This window comes from Eumetopias jubatus, unplaced genomic scaffold (assembly GCF_037043125.1).
Source record: "Eumetopias jubatus isolate StellerSeaLion01/CBP00866 unplaced genomic scaffold, mEumJub1_p1.0 scaffold_9, whole genome shotgun sequence".
NCBI classification, from domain to species: Eukaryota; Metazoa; Chordata; class Mammalia; order Carnivora; family Otariidae; genus Eumetopias; species Eumetopias jubatus.
Genome location: NW_028274815.1, coordinates 69,722,505 through 69,749,755, shown reverse-complemented (window position 1 = coordinate 69,749,755; position 27,251 = coordinate 69,722,505). Strand labels below are relative to the sequence as shown.

Sequence of the window (27,251 nt, the reverse complement as noted above, 5' to 3'; positions counted from 1 at the left end):
TAGTCACTAGTATGAAGTGTTTGGGTGTTTAAGGAATAGACTCAAGGGGTTCAGTAGCAAATCATATGTTATAGTTGAAAATATAGTAAAAAATAGTTAAAAAAATACTTAACACTTTATTTTTCCTCTCAAAGAAAAACAAAACAGAAACATTCCCTTCCCCTTTTAAGGGAAAAAAATGTAGAAAAGACCCAGTGATATATAACCAGTGTTTTGTTCTGTTTTTTAATAAGTTATTTGGCCATTAAGTTTTCTATTGGTTGCCGCCATCCTTACTCTGGGAAATAATGGCATCTGTCATCCCAATTCCGCAAGACAAGAATGGTGGCAGAGGTGGCTGGGAAGAAAGAGAGAACGCTGAAAAATCTGTCAGAAAGCAGCCAGAAGAGCACTCAGAAAAGCACCTGTACTCCCCTCTATTTCTTTACTCCCTGCAACAGTCAAAACTGCCTCAACTCTTTCCTGAATTATGGAGCTTCCAGAAAAAACGGTATGAATATTACCCCCAGACATTAAAAAAAGACAGATAAAACCTTTAGAAAATGTGAAAGAGAAAGAGGAGGGATGATCAAGCTATACACCGAATATATGGACTGAAAGGAAAGACAAGTTTATGAGATTTGGTCAGAAGAAGCTGAAATTCAGGATTTCCTCTGATTTCATTTTGGCCGAGGTCACACAGCACATTCAGTACTGAGAAGAAAGAACAGCCCAGGGCTCTCAGGACATTATGAATGGTAACAAAAGCTGTGGATGTGGGAGAGTTCAGAACAGAAGGAATACAAATGGGGCAGGTGGAGACTGTAAAATTAACCCAGTAACTGGGCGAGTTAAAACCAACCACACACTTGTCACTTCCTTTCTCCCTCCCTCTCTTTCTCTCTCCCTCCCTGCACCTTCTCTTCCTCCTCCCTCTTTCTTTCTGCAGAAGATCTTGAAGCAGAATAACTGCAATCCATTATTACCTTCAGGAAAAAAAAAAAAAAACAAGTATAATGTTCCTTGCATTTTATTCCAAATTCTGTTTTGAGAACAGCAGATTCCTAATTGCCCTAACAATGTACTCTCAATAATCACACAAATTCAGGATAACACAGGTACTCTATTTTAATTCTGTGGCTTAAGGCTAATTTGTGCTAATGATAATTAGCACACAAATCACTACGTACATACTAGCTCTGATTAAGAAATGGCTTCTCTTGACCTGACAAATTTAATAACTACCTGTTTTAAGAGTTTGCTTTCCTGTTTTAATCTTTTTATGATTGTCACTCACAACATGGAAACACATAATTGTTTGGAAATATCAGATTATAACATATCTAATTGGCATTTATTTATTACAATCAGATACTGTAGCCTAAACAGTAAAGTCTAATCTTGGCACAGCATCCAAGATTTTCATTATATGTAGCCACAACTTGATCATTTTTCACTCTTTCAATAAAAAAAGAATCACTCTGGAAATGTGGGGACTGATAAAGAATTTGAATGTGAACTATAAGTCTCCATAACGACTCTTTAATATATTTAAAATCCCACCAAGATTTCAAATTGGCTCATACCAGACGTGCCTTCTCTCAGGAAGTCTTTTGAATTGCTCCTCAGTGCAGTGCACAGAAGTGTGCACTGATCTCTTCAGAACATCCAAAACATTCTATTCCTGTGGTTTTTTTATGCGCATTTGCATGGGATTGTGTTTAGTTACTTAAAGATAATAACCATGTTCTCCTTTCTTCAGTGATCTCACTCTACCTGTAACTGACCTCTACACACATAGCAAATGCTCAATAAACATTCCTTATATTTAGGCAAATTATAAGTCAATTGAATTCCATCAAAACAAATGAAAAATAATTTCTGACAATAGCTTCCTTTCCAATTTTTTTTAGCCTCAAATTCAAAATAAGAAAAGACTTTGATGCAACTTGTATGTTCTTTTCAGAAATAAATATATACAATTTTAACATTCAAATATATCGATATAATTGCTATATGCATTTGAATTAAGAACAGGATAATTTATATAATATAGTAGAAAACCTTACAGGTACAACTTTTCCCTTAAATATAGGATAAGACTTTGGTTTTATCATTAATTTACATTTTTATATTACATTTTAAGCAAACTTTGGGAAATATAAATACCATGAAAAACTATAAATACTTAATAAATTTTATAAAACATTCATAAGCATAACAACTGCATATAATTTATAATATACACTTAGTAAAATACAGCATTTAGGATATCATGCCAGGTTATTCCTTCTTGTACAGTTTTTTTTTTTAAGATTTTATTTATTTATTTGACAGAGAGAAAGCACAAGCAGGTGGAGTGGTAGGCAGAGGGAGAAGCAGGCATGGGGCTGGACCCCAGGACCCCGGGATCATGATCTGAGCCAAAGGCAGATGCTTAACCGACTGAGCCACCCAGGCGCTCCTCAGCTAAGCCTTTTCTATCAGCTGCTTTCTGATAATAAAAATCTAAATGTTTAATGTCTTGGCAATAAATCCAATTTATAAGTATTTAAAATATCTTTATAATACTGCATAACTTTTTTACTTTTTGCTTTTACTATTTATTTTACTATTTATATGCTCATATTATAACCTTAAGATTTCACATTCATAGAGAGGCTGTTTATTTGTATCTCAAACACAAATGTATGCACTGGGCAGTGTTTGGAACTTGTAAATATAATGCTTCTTTATGTTTTGAGTTATCTAATTTTAAAGAGTGCTTTTGCTGTCTGTTTTGCTTACTTAGAGAGATATACAGAGCAGCAATATTATATCATTAATTAGAATCCATTGAAAAGATGCACCATGTTCTCTAGCACCATGTTCCTTTTTTTTTTTTTTAAGATTTTATTTATTTATTTGACAGAGAGAGACATAGCAAGAGAGGGAACACAAGCAGGGGGAATGGGAGAGGGAGAATCAGGCCTCCCGCTGAGCAGGGAGCCTAATGCAGGGCTCAATCCCAGGACCCTGGGATCATGACCTGAGCCAAAGGCAGATGCCCAACGACTGAGCCACCCAGGAGCCCCCAAAAGCACCATGTTCTTCACAGAACTTGGAAAGGACACTATCTTTGCCTTCTAGGAACCAAGCACTGAGTAAATATAATATAGAAGACTACTACTTATGTCACACATTGTAATTGTAAGATGAAATAAGAGATTGAAACAGGCTTTTTAAATTTAATGATAGCCATTGAATAAATTATTAATTTCAAAATTTAACTTAGATTATGAAAAATGTAGATTGTTAGTATGTTTTGTCAGACCATACTTGTCTTTTGCTACTCTTTAATGGTATTTAACATTCATCTGTATTTGAAAGTTGAGATCAAATATATCCGTCATTTTGTCAGCCTGTGTAAGTGGGACTGTGACTCCTGTATCAGAATTTCTGGTTCTTCCTAAAGCATTATGTTCAGGAATCTTTTTCCCCATTTATATTGAACACTTAAAACAACAACAACATGAACATAATTCAGCACTGGAAAATTCATTTAATTATCACCTTAGAGCTTGTAACAACTCCATTTTGAAACAAGATGTCTAAATACCATTTCCTTAGTGAGATGGAATGGTATTTGCTTTCTGTTTTATTTTATTGTGCACAAAACACAAACTGCTAATAGATTTCTTTTCACTGTGATTACTGTCCTTAAACTTTACTTCAACATACGGAATATAATAAGAGAGTGGGTCTTCAAAGCTTGAACAAATTATTGCAAAATCTACATATTTTTAAATCCAGTTTAGCAAAAACATAGCACATATGTATAGGGAGTCAATACTTTACTCCTTGGAGGCTTAGATTTCCCATTCTGGAAAAAGGGTATTCTATAGCCTCCTTGAGGTCATAACTTTCAGCCAGGGAGATAATCTGTCAGTAACTATTGATTATTTAGGGAAAATATTAGTGATTTATTGAAAGATCCATACTTCTATCTTACAATAGTAAATGCAAAAGTAGGCCAAGTGAACCATGACATAATGACACGGAGAAAAGAGTATCTCCCATATTGTTGCTGTAGAGGCAGGAGAAATAGAAAAGTAGCTAGTTGAAATCAATACTAATTTTAGCCTTATTGATGAGATGCTTCATGTACCAGACTGACCATAAAGCACAGAACATCAGGTCAACTGTAAAGGCCACATATGTCTGCCCTTCCTTCACTTCCTAGTGGACATGAATGGAATTGACTGTGTTCATTCCTAAATATATGTATATATATTTATATATATATAATACCTGATTATGCAATTTCACAGAAGACTTTGAGACTCACTAACTTTGTGCCATTATACTGTTTGAAAGACTCCCAAATGCTTAAGAGAAAGAAGTTTCTATAAAAACTAGTCATTATTTGAAGTAATGGGTGCTTAAAACAGACTGCTGCTCTCATGAAATCACAGGCCAAGGTTAGAAAAACACTTTTTCTCTCTAACCTATCTTGCTAAACTAAGTATACTATTGGGGAAAAAACCCATTTTTAGCTCATGATGTTACAGTTTCTCCTGAACTGGGAATGCACCATATGCCCAGGTGTGGGTAAACTCTTGCCTTTACACAGGTACAGTTATATTTTTGAGGGATGGGCGGAGACCACTCAACATTGTCATCTGGTTCCTCATTAATTTATCACCCCCATCCATTCAATGAATATTCATCCATCAATGAACATTTTTTGTGTGACCACTATATAATGTCATACACTATTATAGAGACTGGGGGTACAAGACCATTCAATGTAGGCAAAATCTCTGCCCTTATAGAGCATGCAATCTTGCTGGATAAACAAATAAATAAATAGCTATTGAAGATAATGTCCCATAGGAATAACTATTCTTTTTTTAAAAGGAGAGAAAATAACAATGAGGTCTGCTGCTTCAGACTGGATGGAGGCATGACTTTTGAGCAGGGATTACAATGAAACATGGAAGCTTGTATTGCCAACATCTAAGGGCAGAATACGCAGAAAGAATATCAGGTGAAAAGGACCAAACATGACATTGATTAGCATGTTCACTAGACGAAGTCTTGAAAATGGAAATATAATACTGAGAATAATTTTTGATACAAATTGTGTTGCTTTTTATAGCAAGCTGTTTTTTTTTCTTAGCTATCAGGAGTTGAGAGATCAATATCTCCTAAGGTTATAGGATCAATATTTCCTAAGGTTGGATAATATCAGGTTATTTGCATTATGTGTCACAACTCATCAATCCTTCACAACTTACGATGTTTTGCCCATTCAAAAAAAGAATATACATTGGTACAAACTTTACTTGATGGCCTTACAAAGGCCCCAGTGCTTGTAGTTAACCAGAGAAAAAGTCACCTAATCAGTCTGAACTTCACATAGCACATCAGCTTGATAGGTGTAGTTATTTGATCTTTCAAAATTATTTTGACAGAAAATTCTTAAACCATTCAGAAAAATCTACAAACTTTAAAGATCTACTGGGTCTAAGATATCACCGCAAATTATATAAACATTTCATATTTAAACATACATGGCAGGGCACCTGGGTGGCTCAGTGGGTTAAGTGTCTGACTTCGACTCAGGTCATGATCTCAGGGTCCTGGGATCAAGCCCTGGGTCGGGCCCCCTGCTCAGCGGGGAGCCTGCTTCTCCCTCTCCCTCTTTTGCTCCCCCTGCTTATGCTCTCTCTTCTTCTCTTTCCAAGTAAATAAAAATCTTTAAAAAATAAACATATGTGGCATATTGTGCACATAAACATATTTACTCATAAACATATGCATGTGAAGTGATTACATACTGGAGTTGCCATGAAGGTGTTCTAGTTGCTGTATGTCACTCAGTAGTCCTTTCAACAACACAATAGTCAGCTGAGAGGAATAGAGTTGGGTGACAACCCCCAACAATGATCACTTTCAGGTTCTGCTGAGATCCTGCTCTCCCGGGCAACCCCTAACCAATGACTAAGCATGGTGGTGAGGTGGGGAGGCCAAGGAAAGGCAGTGGGGTATTGGGGCCTGGTCAGGACCTCTAAGGAGCAATCTTTGCTCCAGAGTTTTCCACAGTTGGCTGAGAGATGATCAGATCCGTACTGTAGTTTGAGGCTTGCCTCTGTGACCCATCTTGCTTCTTTCCTCTTCTGTCCTTCACAGCTGCTACCCTGAACAGCTTTCTGTACCTCTAACTACATCTGAGCATCTGTGCCCTCAAAGACCCAAGTGACACACATATGCTTACATATAAGTGCCTATTAATTTAGAGATCAATGCATTATTGAAGCTCTCTTCATTTACTGATAGCTTGACTAATGCCAATAAAGACAGGAAAATATTTTGTAAATACATTCATTCCACTAGAATACTAAAAGAGCCTTTCCCATAACAAAATATTTGACATCTGTGTAGGATTTTTTAATGAAAATTTTAATATAGAAGGAAGATTCACTAGAAGAGTCTTCTGTAGGGTTTGATACAGGATTTGGTTTAGTTGTCTCATCTAAATTATTAAAAGACCAGAAGATGTCATAAGCTGTTCTTACACCTGAGATACTCTCATGTCATATAAATAAAATGTTAGTGGAGGACAAGTCTTAACTATGTGTTTATTTTTATTGAACTGATAGCATTATCTTTAATTATGTAGGACAACATTTTAATTACAGTAACATATATATAAGTCAGACCATACATTCACAAATAGAGAGTGATTTTTGCACTTTAATTTATTAATGAGGATCTCCCTGGTGCTATATACATCTTGCGGAATTTTCCAACACTTAATATATTAAAATGTTGACTCATTCTCAGAATTTTGACAAATGAAATCAGGGAGATTGTCAGTAATTGTTCATTACTTTCAGCAAAGAGAATTTAAATCAATTAGAAGAACAGTTCAAGATCTCATACTGATTACTCATGTGGAACTTCTTATTTTCCACAAGCTTTTCAGAGAAGCAGAAACACTTGATTAATATTTTCTGTACACACAGAAAGAGGTAGAATAATATGAGAAGCACTTTACTGTATAAATGTATTTTATAATGTCTAAGGCTCATTGAACATAAAAAATATTTACCACTGTTCATAAAGATTAATGTAAAAATTACTGCTAATATAATTGTGGAATCCCTATGTAGTTACATAACTTAGAAATTACCTCAACACTAAAAAACAAACTTACCAAAAGGATATTTTCTATTACTCAATTCACTAGAAGAAGATAACATTTGAAAAAAGTTGTTTTGCATTTTTAAATTAATTGAAAGAAAATGTGGCAATGGAAGTTTTGTTTAAAAAGATAATCATGTCATTAACATAACATAATAAAATAAAAAATGCAAAAAAATTCATCATTCAAAAAAAATGATGATCACGTCAATATGATTCAAAATAGCAATGAGATACTTTTCTGACTAGGAAAGAAAAGTTTCCTGGCCTTTGGCCAATATTATATTCTTCCTAGACATTTGAAATGATACTGCTCTTATTCCTTCATGTTACTCCCCATCCCACACTTATATCACATGCAATCATTGTTCCCTTTTCAAAAAAGTAACATGACAGAGAAGATTAGCATGGCCTCTGCGCAAGGATGACATGCAAGTTCATGAAGCGTTCCACATTTAAAAAAAAAACAAAAAAGTAACATGAATAGCCAGTAAATAAAATATTTCAACTTTAAATAGGGTTTTCACCACAAATGAATTGACACAAGAGTAAATAACAAATAAGTCATCTACTTTTCCCTGCATAAAGTTTAACGGAAGCTTCTGTACATCCTGGACCACTCAGGAGTAGTTTATGGTACTGAATGAGAATACACCATATTTCAGCCTACATGACCTCAAATAGCCATTTTATGAGTGTTAAGGAATTCAATAAAAAGATGATTTAAAAGGACACCGGTAATAACATTTTCTAATTAATCTTGGTTCTAATTGATTGGCAAATGCTTCCACAATCTTGGATTCTTTTCCCCATCAGAGAAAATGGCACTAAGTCATCATTTCATTGTAGAAAACTCACTTCATCACCCATCTGTTTTCTCTTCCTTAAAATAAAGAAGGTGGATTAGAGGCAATCTAATTAACTATGTTTTGGGGGTCAGACACCAAAATTAGTGGGTCAGGGTAGATTAAGACAAAAGACGGATGGCTTTAACAAGAAGTTTCATCTAGAGGTATGCAAATACAAAACCCATGTGACATGGTTCACAACCCTCCAAAGCTCCCAAAGTTGGGATTTTTGGACCAAGTTATCTCAAAACTCTCAGGCTCCCTCCAGTTCTAAGAAGCAATCTAGGAAATCACTGATACAGTGAAATAATAAGATATGAGAGAGAAAACACTGTAAGAGGAGATTAAAATAGAAAATGATTTCTTATTCCTTATGGACTCCTGTTATAGAGCTAGATATCAATGTTTGTATTCTTTTACCTTGTCCCTAATTCATTCAGATATTGCTTAATGCCATTTCTTCTGAGAAGAAAAGGTAGTAGGAGAAGAAGACCAAAAATATCCCAGCTCATATCCTAAATACATTCACTGGGAACCTACTATGTACAAGGCATTTGTTATGGGCTCAGTGTGTCCCCTCGATTCGTATGTTGGAATGCTAACTCCTAATATGAGTAATAGGAGGTAGGGCCTTTGGGGAATAATTAAATCATGAATGGGATTAATGCCCTTTTAAGAGGAGACAAAAGAGCTTGCTCTCTTCAGTCTGTTCTCCACAGTGACGATAAAATGAGAAGACTGACAACTACAAAGCAGGAAAAGGACCCTCACCAGAACGCAGTCTACCAGCACCTTGATCTTGGACTTCCTTGCATCCAGGACTGTGAGAAATAGATGGTTTACATATCCCAGTTTATAGTAATTGTTATAGCGGCCTGAACTACGACAGCACTGTTCCAGATATTTGGATAAGCAAGGAAACAACACTGTCAAAGATACCTATTCTTGTGTGGATTATATCCTGCAGAGAGGCAGGCGGCAATCATTAAATCTAGTGAAATGAGTAATACAGGATATATTAGAAAAAAAATTGCTATGAAGAAAAATAGGGAAAACATGAAAACATGTAAGGGTGGAAGGGACTGGTAGGGCAGGAAGTGAGGGGTGGAGGTTTGTACTATTTAATAGAGAGGTTCAGGGTAGCCCTCAGTGAGTTGGAGTCTGAGCAGAGATGAAAGAGATGAAAGGAGTCTGAGCAGAGATGAAAGGACCACACATGTGTCATGTGCCTGAGCAACAAGGGGAGGGAGGCCACTGTGAGGGAGGGAGAGAGGAGGACATCTGAGAGGCTGCCTGGAAATAAATAACATAATGCCCTGTGGCTGCAGTACGGACTTTCAGTCTAAGTACCAAAGAAATGGCGAGAAATGGCAGTGTTTTGAGCAGAGGAGGAGCATGGAACAAGTTTTCCTTTCCCTGATGAAATAGGGTACGTCGTTAAGAACAACAGCTTTGGAGCCAAGCAGCTCTACTGCTTATCAACTTGAATAATCAGTGCTGAATTCCTTAATGCCCTGTATCACCTATCAAATGAGCATAATAATACAAACACCACATAGGATGTGTTATGAAGATAAATGAGATAATGCAGCCAAAGAACTCTGTACTGCAACAGGCATATTATAACTGTTCAATAAATTATCTCTTACCTTGCTACTTCTTTTTTTAAATTTTAAATTTTATTGTGTTATGTTAATCACCATACATTACATCATTAGTTTTTGATGTATTGTTCCATGATTTGTGTAACACCCAGTGCTCCATTCAATACGTGCCCTCCTTAATCACCAGGCTAACACATTCCCCCACCCCTTCCCCTCTAGAACCCTCAGTTTGTTCTCAGAGTCCATAGTCTCTCATGGTTCGTCTCCCCCTTGTTACTTCTAATAAATGTTTTGTCCAAAAATGAGTACAGCTGATACCAGGATTATTCTAAAATTCCTTTCCAACATCTAACTTCAGACAGATGAATCAATCAACCAAACAATCTCAACTATGTGCAAAGGACTATTCTAGGTATCAAGGGGATATACAGAACTTAAAATGGAGCTCTTAATAAGAATATGATTTAGATGGGGTGCCTGGATGGCTCAGTGGGTTAAGCGACTGCCTTCGGCTCGGGTCATGATCCTGGAGTACCGGGATCGAGTCCCATATTGGGCTCCCTGCTCGGCGGGGAGTCTGCTTCTCCCTCTGACCCTCTTCTCTTTCGTGCTCTCTGTCTCTCATTCTCTCTCTCTCAAATAAATAAAATCTTTAAAAAAAAAAGAATATGATTTAGATGAAGAAATAAAACATACATACAAAAAAAACATGCTGATTGTATACTACTTGCCAATAACAAGAAATAAACTTGCTATAAATAAACACATGGATGAATCTTAAATTCATCATGCAAAAAAAAAAAATTCATCATGCAGAGTAAAAGAAACCACACACAAAAAGCACATTTTTATAATGTGAAGATTAATCTATAGTGACAAAAGGCAGATAAAGTGGTTTCCTGGGTCCAGGGGAAGATACAGGACTAGACTACACACAGGGGTGCAAATAATCTTTTGGAAGTAATAGAAATGCCCTGTACTTTAAACACAGGGCTACAAATAATCTTTTGGAAGAAAGAGAAATGCCCTGTACTTTAAACTTTTTAAAAAAACTTACATTATTGCATGTAACTTGTTCCTTCATAAAACTAATGCCAATAAAACCAAAATCAATTGCAATAATTGATTAAAATGGGTTGGACGATCAAGCAAGAATATACCTTTTACTAGTTTTGACTATACAATTTACTGGACAAGTTTGGATCAGATTTGAAAGGTCACACAGTAATTTCCAAATATTACTTGATTTGTACTAGGTCTAGAAATCTTGTTGAGCTTGAAGATAAAGTTCTCTTATTGGGTTGATTAGTTTTCGACTCATCCAGTCAATATTTTAGTAACTTTATGTCCATCTTATTTCTCTTCGGAGGATCCTCTCACTTGAAGCTTATTCTCTTTTCTTTTTTTATACATTGTCTCCTTTTCTTGGAAGTGGTCTTTATACAGATTTACAGCACTTTTTTTTTTTTTTACTGTTTTCAATGTAACCCACAAAAATTTCAATTACAGTTTCATTTTTAAAATATAAGCAACTGTGAATACATTATATGTTAAAAAAAAAAAAGAAGAAGATAGTAGGAAGGGAAAAATGAAGGGGGGGAAGAACCATGAAAGACTATGGACTCTGAGAAAAAACTGAGGGTTCTGGAGGGGAGGGGCGTTGGGGGATGGGTTGGCCTGGTGATGGGTATTAAGGAGGGCACATATTGAATGGAGCACTGGGTGTTGTATGCAAACAATGTATCATGGAACACTACATCAAAAACTAATGATGTAATGTATGGTGATTAACATAACAATAAAAAATTATAAAAAAACTAATGATGTATGGTGATTAACAATAAAATTAAAAAAAATAAAAAAAATAAGCAACTGTGGCTTCTATCTAAAACCCTTTTCAAATGATATATGAGAGAAGAGTGTCTCATATGTCTAATTCTAAAAGGGCGGGACTTTTCAAATGATTTTTTAAGTAATCTCATATTATATTTGGGTTCCAAGAATTACAACACATTTTTATGAAATAGCATATAAAGCAGATGTCTATGTTACTAGAGTGTGAGACAAGAAATGGAAAGGGGCATTTTTTTAAAACATTTTTATTTATTTATTTTTTAAAGATTTTATGTATTTATTTGAGAGAGAGAGAATGAGAGATAGAGAGTACGAGAGGGAAGAGGGTCAGAGGGAGAAGCAGACTCCCTGCAGAGCAGGGAGCCTCATGCGGGACTCGAGCCCGGGACTCCAGGATCATGACCTGAGCCGAAGGCAGTCGCTTAACCAACTGAGCCACCCAGGCGCCCAAAGGGGCATTTTTTTTTCCTATGATTCAATTTTGGTATAATGTTCTGTGGGATTATCAATTAATTGCATTAAAACCCAAATTCCCACTTATTTTTTATTTTCTTATAAAATTAATTGCTTACTATAAATAACACATTTATAAGCTATTCTTCAGAAATGAATGCTTTGAAAGCATATTTATAAATATAAAATATATTTTACATTGAAGAGAATATTAACAGTGAAATAGAGCTTAAAGTCTAAATTGCTTAGTTTTCATTTACAGGAGAGAAGAGGGTTGAATCTCTAGGAAAGCTTTCTGTTCAGCATATTAAATGCCTAAGGAGTCACACTGGATTTAAAATATAGCACCTATTTTGGAAAGCAAATTCAGGATTCTTGTAGACAGATTGAAATTACTTCCTAATATAGATGATTCAAAGAAATACCTGTCAAATAGAGAGTTAAGACTTTTGAATGCAGACACAGTGTGAAAAATAAGATGATGTATTTTCTATTTCAGCAGAAACATAAATAATTAAAATTAATCTACACTCACAAAAATAAATGAACATATTCTGAAGCAATAGGTTGAATTTTAATCCTGATTTTTCACATCTATTTTTTTTTAAGATTTTACTTATTTATTTATTTAAAAGAGATAGCATAAGTAGGCAGAGCGGCAGACAGAGGGAGAGGGAGAAGCAGGCTCTCCGCCGAGCAGGGAGCCGGATGCGGGGCTCGATCCCAGGGCCCGGGATCATGACCCAAGCCGAAGGCAGCCGCTTAACTGAGTGAGCCACCCAGGCACCCCTTTCACATACTTCTGAACATACAAAATTCAAGCATCTGCAGCTAGTCTCCATATCAATAATCTGAATTAGCAGGGTTCCATTGTAATTTCTGAAGTTCTCAATGCTGAAATTTTCAATGCAAGCAACTGAAAATGTTTCTTAGATAAAACTGGTCCCAAGAGCCTACAACAGTAAATGCTTTTACAAAAATAACTATAGTAAATAAAGTTGGATGGGTCTTAAAAGGAAGGTCTTTTTTGTTTATTAAATTCCAGGGCTCCCTTTGCTTCATTTCAAGGCCCTGTTGTTTACTTCTCTCCCAGCCACGACTAGTAGATGTGGGTCCCCTTTCCCATGAGTTTATATTTCTATGCCAGGTTAGTCATGTAACAAGAATACCAAAGAAGAAAAGAAACAAAAACAACATACAGAGAGAAAAAAAAAAAAAAAAACTTTGAAAAAGAAAAAAAAGGATAGAAATGAAATCAAAGTTCCCTTTGAAGAGAGGCTGAGCTTGTTTTTTTCTAATATTTTCCAGGATGTATTAAAGAAATCAGTGGAAAGGCTGGGGAAAAAAGGTGACAGGAGACCACACAAATCAGTTCTATGCTCTTGTTTACAGCATTTTTGCTTGACATAACCTCATGTAGGTGATGTTACAGAATTTTTGATATTTGGCAGAATTAAGTCAAATATATGAACTACAGTTTAAGAAGCATAAATGTCAGCTTTCTAAAGCCTTCTACATCAAAGCTATCAGCAATGGTTTTTGAACACCAACTACAGCAGTATATTAGGTGTCGTGGGAGATATAGAAGAGGTACTATGATATTAGGTACACAGAAGGTATTTTAAAAATATATAAAAATTAAAGGGATAGGTATGAAAGCTACTGGTAGGGAATTTGGGGGGTAAATAAAGCACCTAATCACAAAATAGAGAACCAGGCAATCTAGATTAACATGCATATTATTAAGGGAAGACTAAACTATACAAAAAAGAAATAACATGTCTCCAAGGCCACACAAGGAACTCAACCTTTCTGAACCTCAGTTTCCCCTTGAGGACAGGGACTAGCCTAAGGGACTATTGTCCACAATAAAAGAGTTGAACAATGCTGGATTTGTATATGCATGATGGATCTCTCACCATCCCTACACTGCATCACAGGGCAACTTTTCAATAGGGGTGTTAATATCTGCGAACACGTCCTTTAAAGACAGCAGTTGTAAATGTTTATGTACAAACTTGGGATCAGCCTCCAGTGGAGGTTATCAGGTCTAACTTTTGCTTTGTTTTACAATAAATGTATTTGTCTCTATCAATCAATCAAACCCTAGGTTCAGAGAAACAAAATTTAGAAAAGGGATGACATTTTAATTGGGAAGGAGGGTATAAGTAAGAGCACACAACTGGAAATAAGCATGACTTACTCAAGACAAAATAAAGAGATCTACTTTCTGGGAATAAGGATTACAGATAAAATTATCAAATAAATAGGGCTCTTAAAGAATACTAAAATGATGTGGAGGAGTCTAGAATTCATACAATTGACAATAGGAAACAACTACATTTCCGAGCAAGGACATTCCATGATACCACACAAGCCAGAAAGGATGAGACCTAAAAAAAGAGAAATCAGCTCAATCAGCTGGGAAGAAAAAATAATGTAAGAATGACTGATGTGGGCCACCTGGATTAGGCTGGGCTCACCCAAGGTAGAAAGGAACAGGTATTTCTCAAAAGAATCAAAAGGACTGGATGGACACTGAATCTCTCCTTTCAGGTCTCTTCACAAACAGCAGAGGACAAATGAGGGTCTCTTCAGACAAAAGAGGTATAAAAATTATACCTCCTTCTCTCATCTGTGCACTCCCATGTCCCAGTCACTGTTTTATTTTTCACCGTAAAATGTGTCACCATCTAACATACTATATATTTTTTCATCAATGCTTGTTTCCCAGCATTAAAATATAAATACCATGATTTTGTTCTGCTTATTTCCCAGAGGAAGGGGTTTCTTAATTTTGAGTTGAATGTGCTGAATAAATTAATATTCTATAAAGAAACAAAAATGGGGAAACATTAATTATGCTTCCTATGTTCCTTACCTGGAGTGCTGGTAAAAAATTAATATGCAAGAAATAATTTCATTAAGAAACCTCAAATAAATTTTATGTTCTTTTTTTTAAAGATTTTATTTATTTGTGAGAGAGAGAATGAGAGACAGAGAGCATGAGAGGGAGGAGGGTCAGAGGGAGAAGCAGACTCCCCACTGAGCAGGGAGCCCGATGCGGGACTCGATCCCGGGACTCCAGGATCATGACCTGAGCCGAAGGCAGTCGCTTACCCAACTGAGCCACCCAGGTGCCCAGGCGCCCCTTACGTTCTTTTTTTAAAAGATTGTATTTATTTATTTTTTCAAGAGAGAGAGAGAGCACACCCAAGAGTTGGGGGAGAGGGGAAGGGCAGAGGGAGAAGCAGACTCCCCACTGAGCAAGGAGCCAGATGCAGGACTTGAAACCAGGACCCTGGAATCATGACCTGAGCTGAAGGCAGATGCTTAACCTACTGAGCCACCCAGGCGCCCAACTTTTTATATGTTCTTAATAAAAGGAAAGTTCAACACTGATTCAATGTGATAGGATACTAAGACGAAAATGCAATTTGTATCACTAGGTAATCGAAAGAGATCAAACAACAAACCAGAAAGACTTCTAATAGTCCACTTATCCTCTAATAACTGTGAATTATAGAAATGCTGTAGTTAATTTATAATTATTAAACTGCCTTCTTTCAGGATTTCAAAGTGTTCACAGAATGTTTTCATTTGTGATAGCAATATGCATGGCAGAAAGAAGATATAGATACAGAGGGGTTAAACAACCTCCTATATGCTGTCACTCCCAGAGCTATGAATAGAGCATTACTTGATTCAGTACTAACCCAGCATTTAGTTGGAAAATGATGGGATTCTCTAAAAAGAATTTAGAGCCATCAGGTTCAGAAAATGAGTAGAAGAATCTGTTTTTTTTTTTTTTTTTCCTTTAAAAGAGCCTAACCTCAAATGACCACTGAGATGGATGACTTTACTAGATCCTGATGGATCTTAAATATCATTAATTCACTCATCAGTGTCTAGTAACATTCTTTAACCAGATGGGCAACACAGAGACAGTTTATTCATAGCAATATTCATTACATGAAAGCATTTATCTATTTTGCTTCTCAGAACCACTGAAGTAGGGGCGCCTGGGTGGCTCAGTTGTTAAGCATCTGCCTTTGGCTCAGGTCATGATCCCAGGGTCCTGGGATCAAGTCCCACGTCGGGCTCCTGCTCGGCGGGAAGCCTGCTTCTCCCTCTCCCACTCCGCCTGCTTGTGTTCCCTCTCTCGCTGTGTCTCTCTCTGTCAAATAAATAAATAAAATCTTAAAAAAAAAGAACCACTGAAGTAAAAACAGACCCAAATTTTTAAAAAAGGGGGGGATCCTGAAACATATTCTAAGTTTAGAATAGAATTAAGAATAAAAACAAGTTTTCTCAGGAATAACAACAAAAGAGGCCACAAATGGTAATATATTAGATCCACACAAATTATAACAGAAAGATTTTCATGACTCCAAACCAGAAATCATTTTAACTTACCTTGGAATATAGTGCTAGTCAAAAAAAAAAATTAATATCAGTTAATTGTGCTTTCTAATAAATTTGTGAGGTAACAGTGGATTTACTGAGAAATACTACACCTCTGGATCTTCTAAGACACAGGATAATTCAGGAGCACAGGATAACTCAGAACTGCCTTTACAAATCATAAACAAGTATTCATGAATAAAAGATAGGGCTGAGAAGAAGAATGGAAAATTACAATAATATCATTTTATACAAGAAAATATTGAGCATATATTCCCACCCAGTACCAATATACTATTTTACAGGAACAAGAATCAAGTTACTTTTTATGTAAAGAGGGCTAGGACTTCATTAATTAATTAATTAACTAAAATAAATAAGATACTGAAAATAAAATTAGTTTGGGCACCCTTCTAAATCCCTTTATGTTCTCTGCTTTCCAGGGGTTAACCATCCAGGCTGCCCTGACCTAAATTTTAACTATCTCCACTGTAGTGCCATAGACCAAAATGACAGCTATTTAACCTAAACCATATCAAAGTGGAATGCAATCTAACTATGGTAAGACCTTAATCTGCTTCAAATAAAGACCGCATTGTCTTGGAAGGAACTATTGGGTTGTCTTGCAAGTAACTGCATTTTTTTTTTAAATCATCACTCTTTAATCAGAGAATTATTATAGAAATTTTGGGGAAGATTTGTTTTTATTGGTGACACTTACTCTCAATATACTACTGTCATAGTACCTCTTAATACACTCTGTGGGCCTTTTGAATAGCCATTCTGTAAATAATACAAAATAAAATTTGGTTTCTATATAGCAATGAAAAATAGAAAAGGAGAAATATAAATAGAAACATATTTTATTGCTTCTGAAAACAATGTCTCAAGGTTTGCCTCTATCTTGTCTCAGGAGAAAACCTCTCATTTAGTTGTGAAAACTTGAAAACCTTTCTTCTCAATATGGCCTCAGGCTAACAGAGCTGTGCTGGCAAAGGCCAGAGATGTTGCTCACTGCAGGGCTAAATGGCTCCATGGTACTTTTACGGTAAAATTGAATTTCTATGATTTACTCATTTGAAGCAACAGGATTTGGAGTGCTTCAAAGTAATTCACAAAATCAAAAGGAAAAGATCTGAAATGCTGGTCACAGCCCTGAGATTAATAACCTCTAGTAGTTTTAGAAATATTTTAAAATAAGAGATCCTTCCTTTATACAAAATCTTGAACAGCTCAATATTAAAACAGATGAAAGGCTATGGTAGTGTTTGAATCAGGGCAGAGGCTTTAAGTCCTCTCCTCCCTGTGCTCTTAAACCCCCAGGGATAGTCCTAAGGTGCCTACTCAACACTTAAGCTTCACAAGTTGACATCCACTGGCCTACATAATTCTGTGAAATTTAGAACCTAAGAATTTGTTTTGAAACAGCAATTTGACATAAGAAATGAGACAAGTCAGGGCGGCCAGGCCAAAGTACTTGGAATTAATAAAATAAAACTGGTAGCTTTCAGGCTAGGCTTCCTTATGCTCCTTACACTACATGAAAATTAGGAAAAACTATCTTGATAATAAACAGTCTATTCCTGAATTTTCCAAATGGATCACACTTCAGATTTGGTGCCAGAAAAGAGGTTAACATGGCTGAACTTTAAGTAGAGAATGACTCAGTGTGGGAACAGGAGGCACTGAAGTAATGTGCTGATGTGATTTAAATGACATCTTTTTATGTTCTAGGACCAATTATCCCATTTATGTTCTAGAACCAATTATCCCATTTATTTGTTGAACAGCTTTGAGCAAAACAAATATTTGTCTCTTAATTTCTTTATCCATAAGACATTTTGTCTGCATTAAATGTTTTGACCTTTTCTTAAAAATAGTTACTAATCCATATTTTATCTTGATGCGTATGTTTTTGCTGGGTGAGCTGAAATAAGCCATCACCTCCAAGTTGTAGATTTTCGTATTTCCTTTTAATTATAAGCTCCACCCTGAGGGCCATATTCACATTTTCATCCATCTGTTCGTTGAACTGCCTCCCTGAATGTCTTTCTGAACTTTACCAAAGATGAAATTTCTTCTCTCACAGACATTTTCAGAAGCATAATCCTTGCAGTTATTCACATTTGGGCACTTAAGGTCATCCTCAGTTACTTCTTTTAACCTCTCATGTTCAACTTCTCCAATGTCCTCATCCATTCATTTATTAAGTGTCTACTTTCTGTCTTGCCCCATATTAAGCACCATAGAAAAAAACAAGACCCAGACCATGTCCTGAAGGAGTTTTGAATCCACCTTTTCACATTTGATCCCTCCTTTCTTTTCCCAATTATTAGAATAGTTTAGTGCCCATTACCTTCTACCAGAACTGTTTTTACAACCTCCTAACTCGTTTACTTTCCTCTCATGATCCCATCCTTCTTTAACACTATTCATTTACAATCCAGTGTGCCATTAAAATGTCTTAGTATAAGAAATCTAAAGTAGGACTATGATAATCCACCCCCCAAATACACACACACACACACACACACACACACACACACACACACACAAACTGGCAGTCTACTGACTGCAAAGTAAGTTCCTAAACCTAGGGTGATAGACCAGATATCTAAGGTACCAGGTAAGAAATAGCAACACATAAATCTAGTTAGGGTACACAACAGGAGGTTATAGAGAATGTATAGATATGGAGAAAACATACCTACCCTATCATATTCAAATTCAATTAAAAATCACTACAACTGTGGACCAGAATGCTACCAGTTCCCTGATTCTAAACCTCCCTCTATCCACACCTGTGTTTCGACCACATCATGTCATGTTCTACATAACGCTGTTTCAATGTTTTTGATCATGATGTTCTTTATTTTTTTAAGGATTTTAGTTATTTATTTGACAGAGAGAGACACAGTGAGAGAAGAAACACAAGCAGGGGGAGTGGGAGGAGAAGCAGGCTTCCCCGCGGAGCAGGGAGCCTGATGCGGGGCTCGATCCCAGGACCCTGGGATCATGATCTGAGCCGAAGGCAGACGCTTAACGACTGAGCCACCCAGTTGCCCCGGATCATGATGTTCTATCGTGTAGATGCTCCCCTCCCTGTCAAGTCTATCCTCTGTCCTCATTCTCACCTCCTCCAGTTCAACTACTACTGCCTCCAGGAAATTTTGTTTGTTCTTCTAGTAAGAATTAACCTCTTATTCTCCTTCGTTGTCACTATTTTTTTTATTTTTTACATAGTTATAAACCTGACATATGCATTTATGCTTCACAAAGGTCTTCACAAAGTTCTTCACAAAGAACCTTACCGGGGTGTACTGAATAAGCATATACGTTGAAGTGAAAGATCAAGTGAAATAATTCAGTATTTATCACTACTGAATACAAATAACTTTCCCAATAATGCTTTATGATTTAGACAGAGTATATTAAATGTTTCAGCAAAGAATTTGACTGAATTTTTAAGACATATTTTGAAATACATGAAGAAATATGATCTAGTTAACAGTATAGAATCAAAGGTGGTTGGATGGCAATATACAATGAATTCAGACTGATGTAACAATGGCTATTGAAGTCGGTCCCCAGGAGCATTCTGACAACTCTATTCTCTACCATATTTTTGTCCATTTTTTTAAAAACTTTTTTTATTGTTATGTTAAACACCATATATTACATAATTTGTTTTGGTGTAGTGTTCCATGATTCATTGTTTGTTCATAACACCCAGTGCTCCATGCAGAATGTGCCCTCTTTAATACCCATCACCAGGCTAACCCATCCCCCTACCCTCCTCCCCTCTAGAAACCTCAGTTTGTTTTTCAGAGTCCATCATCTCTCCTGGTTCATCTCCCCCTCTGACTTACTCCCCTTCATTCTTCCCCTCCTGCTATCTTCTTCTTTTTCTTTTTTCTTAAAATATGTTGCGTTATTTGTTTCAGAAGTACAGATCTGTGATTCAACACTCTTACACAATTCACAGCCTTCACCATAGCACATATCTTCCCCAATGTCTATCACCCAGCCACCCCATCCCTCCCACCCCCGACCACTCCAGCAACCCTCAGTTTGTTCCTGAGATTAAGAATTCCTCATATCAGTGAGGTCATATGATACATGTCTTTCTCTGATTGACTTATTTCCCTCAGCATAACACCCTCCAGTTCCATCCACGTCATTGCAAATGGCAAGCTCTCATTCCTTTTGATGGCTGCATAATATTCCATTGTATATATATACCACATCTTCTTTATCCATTCATCTGTCGATGGACATCTTGGCTCTTTCCACAGTTTGGCTATTGTGGACATTGCTGCTATAAACATTGGGGTGCACGTACCCCTTCGGGTCCCTACATTTGTATCTTTGGGGTAAATACCCAGTAGTGCAATTGCTGGATCGAATGGTAGCTCTAATTTCAACTGTTTGAGGAACCTCCATACTGTTTTCCAGAGGGGTTGCACCAGCTTGCATTCCCACCAACAGTGTAGGAGGGTTCCCCTTTCTCCACATCCCCGCCAACATCTGTCGTTCCCCGACTTGTTAATTTTAGCCATTCTGACGGGTGTGAGGTGGTATCTCATTGAGGTTTTGATTTGGATTTCCCTGATGCCGAGCGATGTTGTCCATTTTTAAGAAAACATGGAGTAGATGTAAATCATGTTTGTAGATGGCACAAGCATGGAATTACAGGTTAAGATTCAAAATAGTTGACTGGTTGTATGCCTGAACTAAAACAGTAATCAGAGTATGCTTGCTTCCATTTCCTCCTCACCCCCATTTTCTCTTCATTAATCCACACTGTCTTGGTAAATGACACCATCATCCACCTAAGAATTTAAGATGAAAATCTGGGAGTCAGTCATGACTCCGGTCTTGCTGTCACTCTTGCATCTAATCAATCAACAAGTCCTGTTGAAGCCAACGACTTAGGATATAGCACATCTATTCACTCGTTTCCATCTCTGATGCTAAGACAAAAGTATAAGCCCTTGATGCTTCTTGACTAACTCATAACTGCTTTGCTATTTTCTTATCTTTAGTTTGCACTCCTCAAATCTGTTCTCTTGTCAGAGTGATCTTTCTAAAAAGCAAATTTTATCTTGTACCTTAAGGCTTTTCATCATCTTGACCCTTATCTGTTTCTCCAGTTCTCTCAGGCTCCCTTGTTGCATTCATGCTCTATTTCCAATTCTTAAAATCAGCACTTCTCTACCATAACTCCATGACTTTTCTTACATTTTTCCTTTGATTTAATATTTCTACCTGTGGTACAAAGAAATAATGGCATCTTAAGATGACCACATCGTAATCCCCAGAATCTAGGTTACTTTGCAAACACAAGTAAGGTTGCAGATATAATTAAGTTTGTTAATCAGCTTAAGGGAGGAAGAGTTTCCAGGATTATCCAGATGGGGCCAGTGTAATCAACAAACTCCTTATAAGCAGAAGAAAGAATCAGAAGACTATCTAAGGGAAATGTAACTACAGAAGAATAGTAGAGATACGCAAGATTACTGATTTTGAAGATGGAGGAAAGGAGTCATGACTGTAGCTTTTTTCTAGCCTCAAACAACTGGAAAAGGAAACAAGCCAAGTCTCTCCTAGACCCTCCAAAAAGGAACATTGCCCGGCTGACATACAGAGTTCAGCCTACTGAGACCCATGTTGGACTCATGACCTGTAGAACTGTAGGATAACAAATTTATGTTAAGATGTTATGTTTATGGAACTTATTATGGCATCAACAGAAAACAAATACACTACTCAACCATGTTAATCTAGTGAACATCCAATAATTCTATGAGACTCAGCTAATGAGGAATATTGATTCTTTTAAGTGACTTCTACCACAGGACTTTTTTTATTTTTTATTTTTTTTTTAAGGTTTTATTTATTCGACACAGAAAGAGAGACAGTGAGAGAGGAAACACAAGCAGGGGAGTGGGAGAGGGAGAAGCAAGCCTCCCGCTGAGCAGGGAGCCCAACGCCGGGCTCTATCCCAGGACCCTATTTATGACCCGAGCCGAAGGCAGTCACCCAACAGACGGAGCCACCCAGGTGCCCCCCATCACAGGGCTTTTAACTGTCGATGTGACTTATATGTTTAATGTCTTTACCTACTACTGAGCTATAAATCTCTCTAGGACAGATACCTTCCCAATATGTTATGGCTTATTTACTTTTGTATTCCCAGCATCTTGCATAGGAGACTGGGTAGATATTTAAATTCTTTTTAATGTTTGAGGATGAAATTTGAATAGAAATATATTTCATGCTTTGAAATAGGCTCACGCAATTAATTGGTGAGTAGAGAATAAGGCTGAATTACCAGCAGTTCAGACGGAAAAACTTACAGGTTTCAACTAAAAGTTTAGAATTAGTCAACAAAACAGAAACATTGATCAAAACAAAAACAAAACAAAGAAAAATAGCAACAAAATACACACACACACACACACACACACACACACACACACACACACACACATACCTCTGAGTATAGGTATTATTATTTCCAGAACCAGAGAATTCTTACACCTTACTGTGTCCTCCCTGCTCAGACATCAGGGATCCTGTGATTAATTCTGAAATTGACTCTAAGAGATATTCTGACAGCTAAAATATGTCCAGAGCAGGAGGAGATGGCCAGGAAGAACATGAAAAGGATTTAAACACTGTGAAGAATGGTTTTAGAAACAGAAGTTATAAAATTTGGAAAAGAAAAAATTAGGGTCTGAGTATGAGAGTGGGGGATGTATTTATAGAAATTATTTTTTTTAATGTGCATGAGAAATTAGACAGACTGTGTTTAACTCCAGATAATTTGGAAACACAGAGAGCACACCACACTGAAGAAACTCAGTAACTATCTTAGTAACAATAACAACATGCAGATGGCTAATTGGCGATAGTTTCAGCAGGCATATTTTGATTCAAATTAAGAAGAGAAACTCTTTAATAATTAAAACTCTCCTTTAAAAGACTGCTACAGGTACACTCTCCTTCTGGACATGGAAACAAAGTTTGGATCAGCACGATCCCAGAACCAGCAGAAGAGTTTGTTGTGTAGGCATTTGGACTACGATACTTCTAAAGATTAGTCAAATTTATGATTCTATTACTAAGTCCTTTTCCTTGCTAAAGCAATTACACATATATCCCAATTTTTTGAAAATTCACATTACACCACTTCACTTTTAGGGGTGATCTACACTAGTAACTGTTTTGGCTAGCCAAAAGAAATTCACAGAGTTTTTTGCTTTTACAAAAAAGCTGAAAAGCGAAAATAGCTTCCAGCATTTGTGTTGCAGTGGGCCGCCACAGAGGCAGTATGCGCCAGGAGCAGCGAAAGTGGCCCCTCCAAGCTCCTTGCTCTGGAACTACACTCAGTATCCCAACATGAAGCAGCCATACCTTTGAACTTTATCTGTGAGCATCTGTACTTTATCTCAATTTATTGTGTGCGTTCATTAGCAAGATATGTCCTAAGGTCTCAGAAGAGCCTAAGAGAGGTTATGTTTTAGGTCAGGGAAATATATTTAAAAGTTAAGTTATTTGACCATTCTTTTTTCTTCCTATTTATTTTTTTATTATGTTATGTTAATCACCATACATTACGTCATTAGTTTTTAAGGTAATATCTGACCATTCTTAAACTCATTTTCCTCATGTGTAAACTGAGACTCATAAAATCTACCTCTTTTTGTTTGAGGATTACATGTATGATTATGACTAACATAAAATACATCTTTAAGTTTTTAAGATTGTATTTATTCATTTAAGAGAGAGGGCACAAGCAGGGAGGAGGGGCAGAGGGCAAGGGAGAGAAGCCCGCTCCCCGCCGAGCAGGGAGACAGATGAGGGGCTTGATCCCAGGACCCTGAGATCATGACCTGAGTCAAAGGCAGATGCTTAACCGACTGAGCCACCCAGGTGCTCCAATAAATAACATCTTTAAAAAAAAAAGAAATTATATGGTACTTTCAAACACTGTATGTTAGTAATTTAGTTAGTTAGTGAGTAACAGGGTAGGGCTACTGAGAGATTTATCTTTGGCTAGATACCTTTGGCAATATGGGTTATTCTCACGTGAAACAGGTACCCATTTATTTCTAGAGTTTTCTAGTCCCTGAGGTTGCCCTCTCAGGCTGCAGCCATTGCTCTTCCACATCCTTGCTACCTGGGGAAATAATGCTGTGTTGTCACTGCACCTACATGATAACTCCCCCTCCCCACCCCGGGAGCTTCTCCCCTTCAGCACTCCTCTTCCTGCATTTCTTTCCAATCACATTTTTTTTTTTTATCCCTTCCTTTTGTAGGTTTTTAAAATCTGATAATATATATCCATATAAGTCTTATACCTGTGTCAGTCATCTCTAAAATGTCTCATAAGAACATTATTTCTTTCTTAATGGACTCCAGGGACCAAATTTCCACCCCTAAAGCTTGGCCTTTGTAGAAATGGCATATTCTTATTTTATTGAATGCCTCCTTCACCATAGCCTCCAGTTTTAAAAAAAGTATCATAATCAACTTTTTTATTGTATAGAGATATATATGTGGCATATTTCTTATGTGAGCTCAGCATTTACTGTTTGGTTTTCTCTTTGTCTGGATCTCTTTACCATGGCAATGATCCTAGAATATATTACAAATTATCCATGGGTGGGCATCACATAGGAAGTTTAAATGTTGCCACATAGCCAATTTGATTTTTTGAAGCACCTATCTGAACGCTACACAATGAAAATTTTAATGACCTTTAGCACAAGATTTGAGAGATCCCAGTGACATCTTTACTAGTCTGAATACCAACTGTTTCATTTCAAGGATAACGGGAAGGCCTAACTCAAAAACTGTCTCTTATTTCCCTATACTTTCATAATGGACCAACTTCTCTTAAAGCAAGATAATTTTTTTTATTAGCAAGAAAAGTCTCTCAATGCAGAAGCAACATGGACTTAATTAAAAACTTGAATATGCCCCTTGCAAGAAGAAATAAATGACCTTCATCACCATGAAGTACAAATTTTAACTCTTAAAGAGACCAAAAGCCAATGAACTGAGTCGGTAACACTTCAAAAAATGGCTGTGCTTTAGAAGCTTCTGGGGGAGCTGAGGGGGTTTTTCAAGGTATAGGATTCCAATCCATCCTAGGTCTACTAAGTACAATTATCAGGCAAGTTCCTTTAAAATCAGTATTTTTTAAAATGTGCCCCTGGTGATTGATGGGTGGGAGTGGGCAGGGCAACCAACTTGAGAACTGTGGGGTCAGAACAATGGTAATGAGGTCAAAGTTTGTAGTGGTGTTTCAGAAATTTTTCAGAAGTTTTAAGAAGGAGGTAAGTTACTTGGCCAGCCTCTCTTAAAAACAGCAGTCCTCCTTTAAATCAGACATTTTTTTTATTTTTGAGAGAGAGAGAGCAGGGGAGGGGGAGAGGGAGAGGGAGAGAGAGAGAATGTTAAGCAGGCTCCATACCCAGCACAGACCCAATGCAGGGCTCAGTCTCATAACCCTAAGACCATGATCTGAGCCAAAATCAAGAGTCAGACGCTTAACCAACTGAGCTGCCCAGGCACCCCCAGAACATTTTTTTTTAAATTAGAGAAGACATACTTGAAGATGTTCAAGAAAAAAGCAACAGCGTCTTCACCCTAAGAGGTCATGACATCACTCTTTATAAACAATGAGAGAGTAAGTCCGAAACCAAATTGTCCTCACATGCATCAGTTCAAATTCTGGCTTTATTTTGGAGCAATCAGCTTCTCTCCCTTTCCATCACAATGAACGGCTCCTAATTTCACTCAGTCTTCTCACAAAGAATACCACTGGTCACAGGAAATACAGACGGGTCAGTGCAAACCTAAGGGCTCTGCTAGGGAAGCAATACAAAATGCATGCCCTGCTGTCTGTCAGACACTGCATTCTTTCATCTAAACAAATAATCACTAGAAAGACAGTCATAACAAGCCATCACATAATTCTTTTAGGTCAGCATAGCATCAAAAATAGCTGTTCCCTAAGTTGAACAGAAGATTCCCGGCATATTTTGCCATTAGCTCTCTGCAAAAAATCTATGGTTAGCTTGTGAATGAGGATTTCCCTGTGAACTGAAACCACAACTGACCAATCTAGGGATTTCCATCCCTCTGGCTGTGCTTTAGTCCACTCTAAATGTGATTGTTCCCTTGAATGGAGTAATTTAATTTTCTCCAAATGTCTCCTGACTTTATAATGCCAAGTTTAGAAAATGAAATGGAGAACTGGGTCAGCTGACCAGGTAATTCAGGCCAAAAAATAAAATCATGCTTAGAAACTTCATATAACACATGAGTCGTTTTAATTTCCTGAATTATCATTTGTCTTGAGTCATCAAATTGCTCGCTATCTGTGCTATGTATTAAAAAAATTATCTAAGGTGAAAGAAAACACTGTTCTCAGCTCACAACTGTGGTAGCATCCCTGCACTCTACTTGGTGAAAGTAAATACTAATGATCACTGAAGACTACTTCAGCTGCTGCTTTTCTGAACGAGCTATCATGTGGTCCTAGGCACACAGCAATGCATAGGCAAACAAGCCAAGCAGAAAGGGGAAAACTGCACTTAGTAGAATATACATTCTGTATAAGTAGATATAATTTGAACGTGTAAAGACATGTCCTGAAAAATGGTAACGATTATCACTGTGCTTATATTTCTTAATGTGAAAGACCTTGAAAACATCCATTCTGAAAAGCTATGGCTTTATACCATGTCTAAGAGTCCCACATAAAGAAGAACCTCATTGGTGCTTTTAGTAATACATGACTGAAACTGAATGAAACCATTCTCTCTCTCTCTGTCCCTCTCTCTCTCTCTCTACCAAAAGGACAAATAATAAGATACTAATTTTAAGGGAACCATGACCTTAGGCA

General features: G+C 36.9%; 1 protein-coding gene and 1 non-coding gene across 21 annotated transcripts in view; one reads left to right on the top strand and one right to left on the bottom strand.

Moving 5' to 3' along the window:
- Positions 1-27,251, bottom strand: part of NRXN1 (neurexin 1) — a 1,124,404-nt gene that overhangs the window by 979,918 nt on the left and 117,235 nt on the right. The window lies entirely within an intron of this gene.
- On the top strand, positions 7,524-7,626 carry LOC114209869 (U6 spliceosomal RNA). Its single transcript, XR_003609438.1, has one exon. It is a non-coding gene; the product is annotated as a U6 spliceosomal RNA (small nuclear RNA).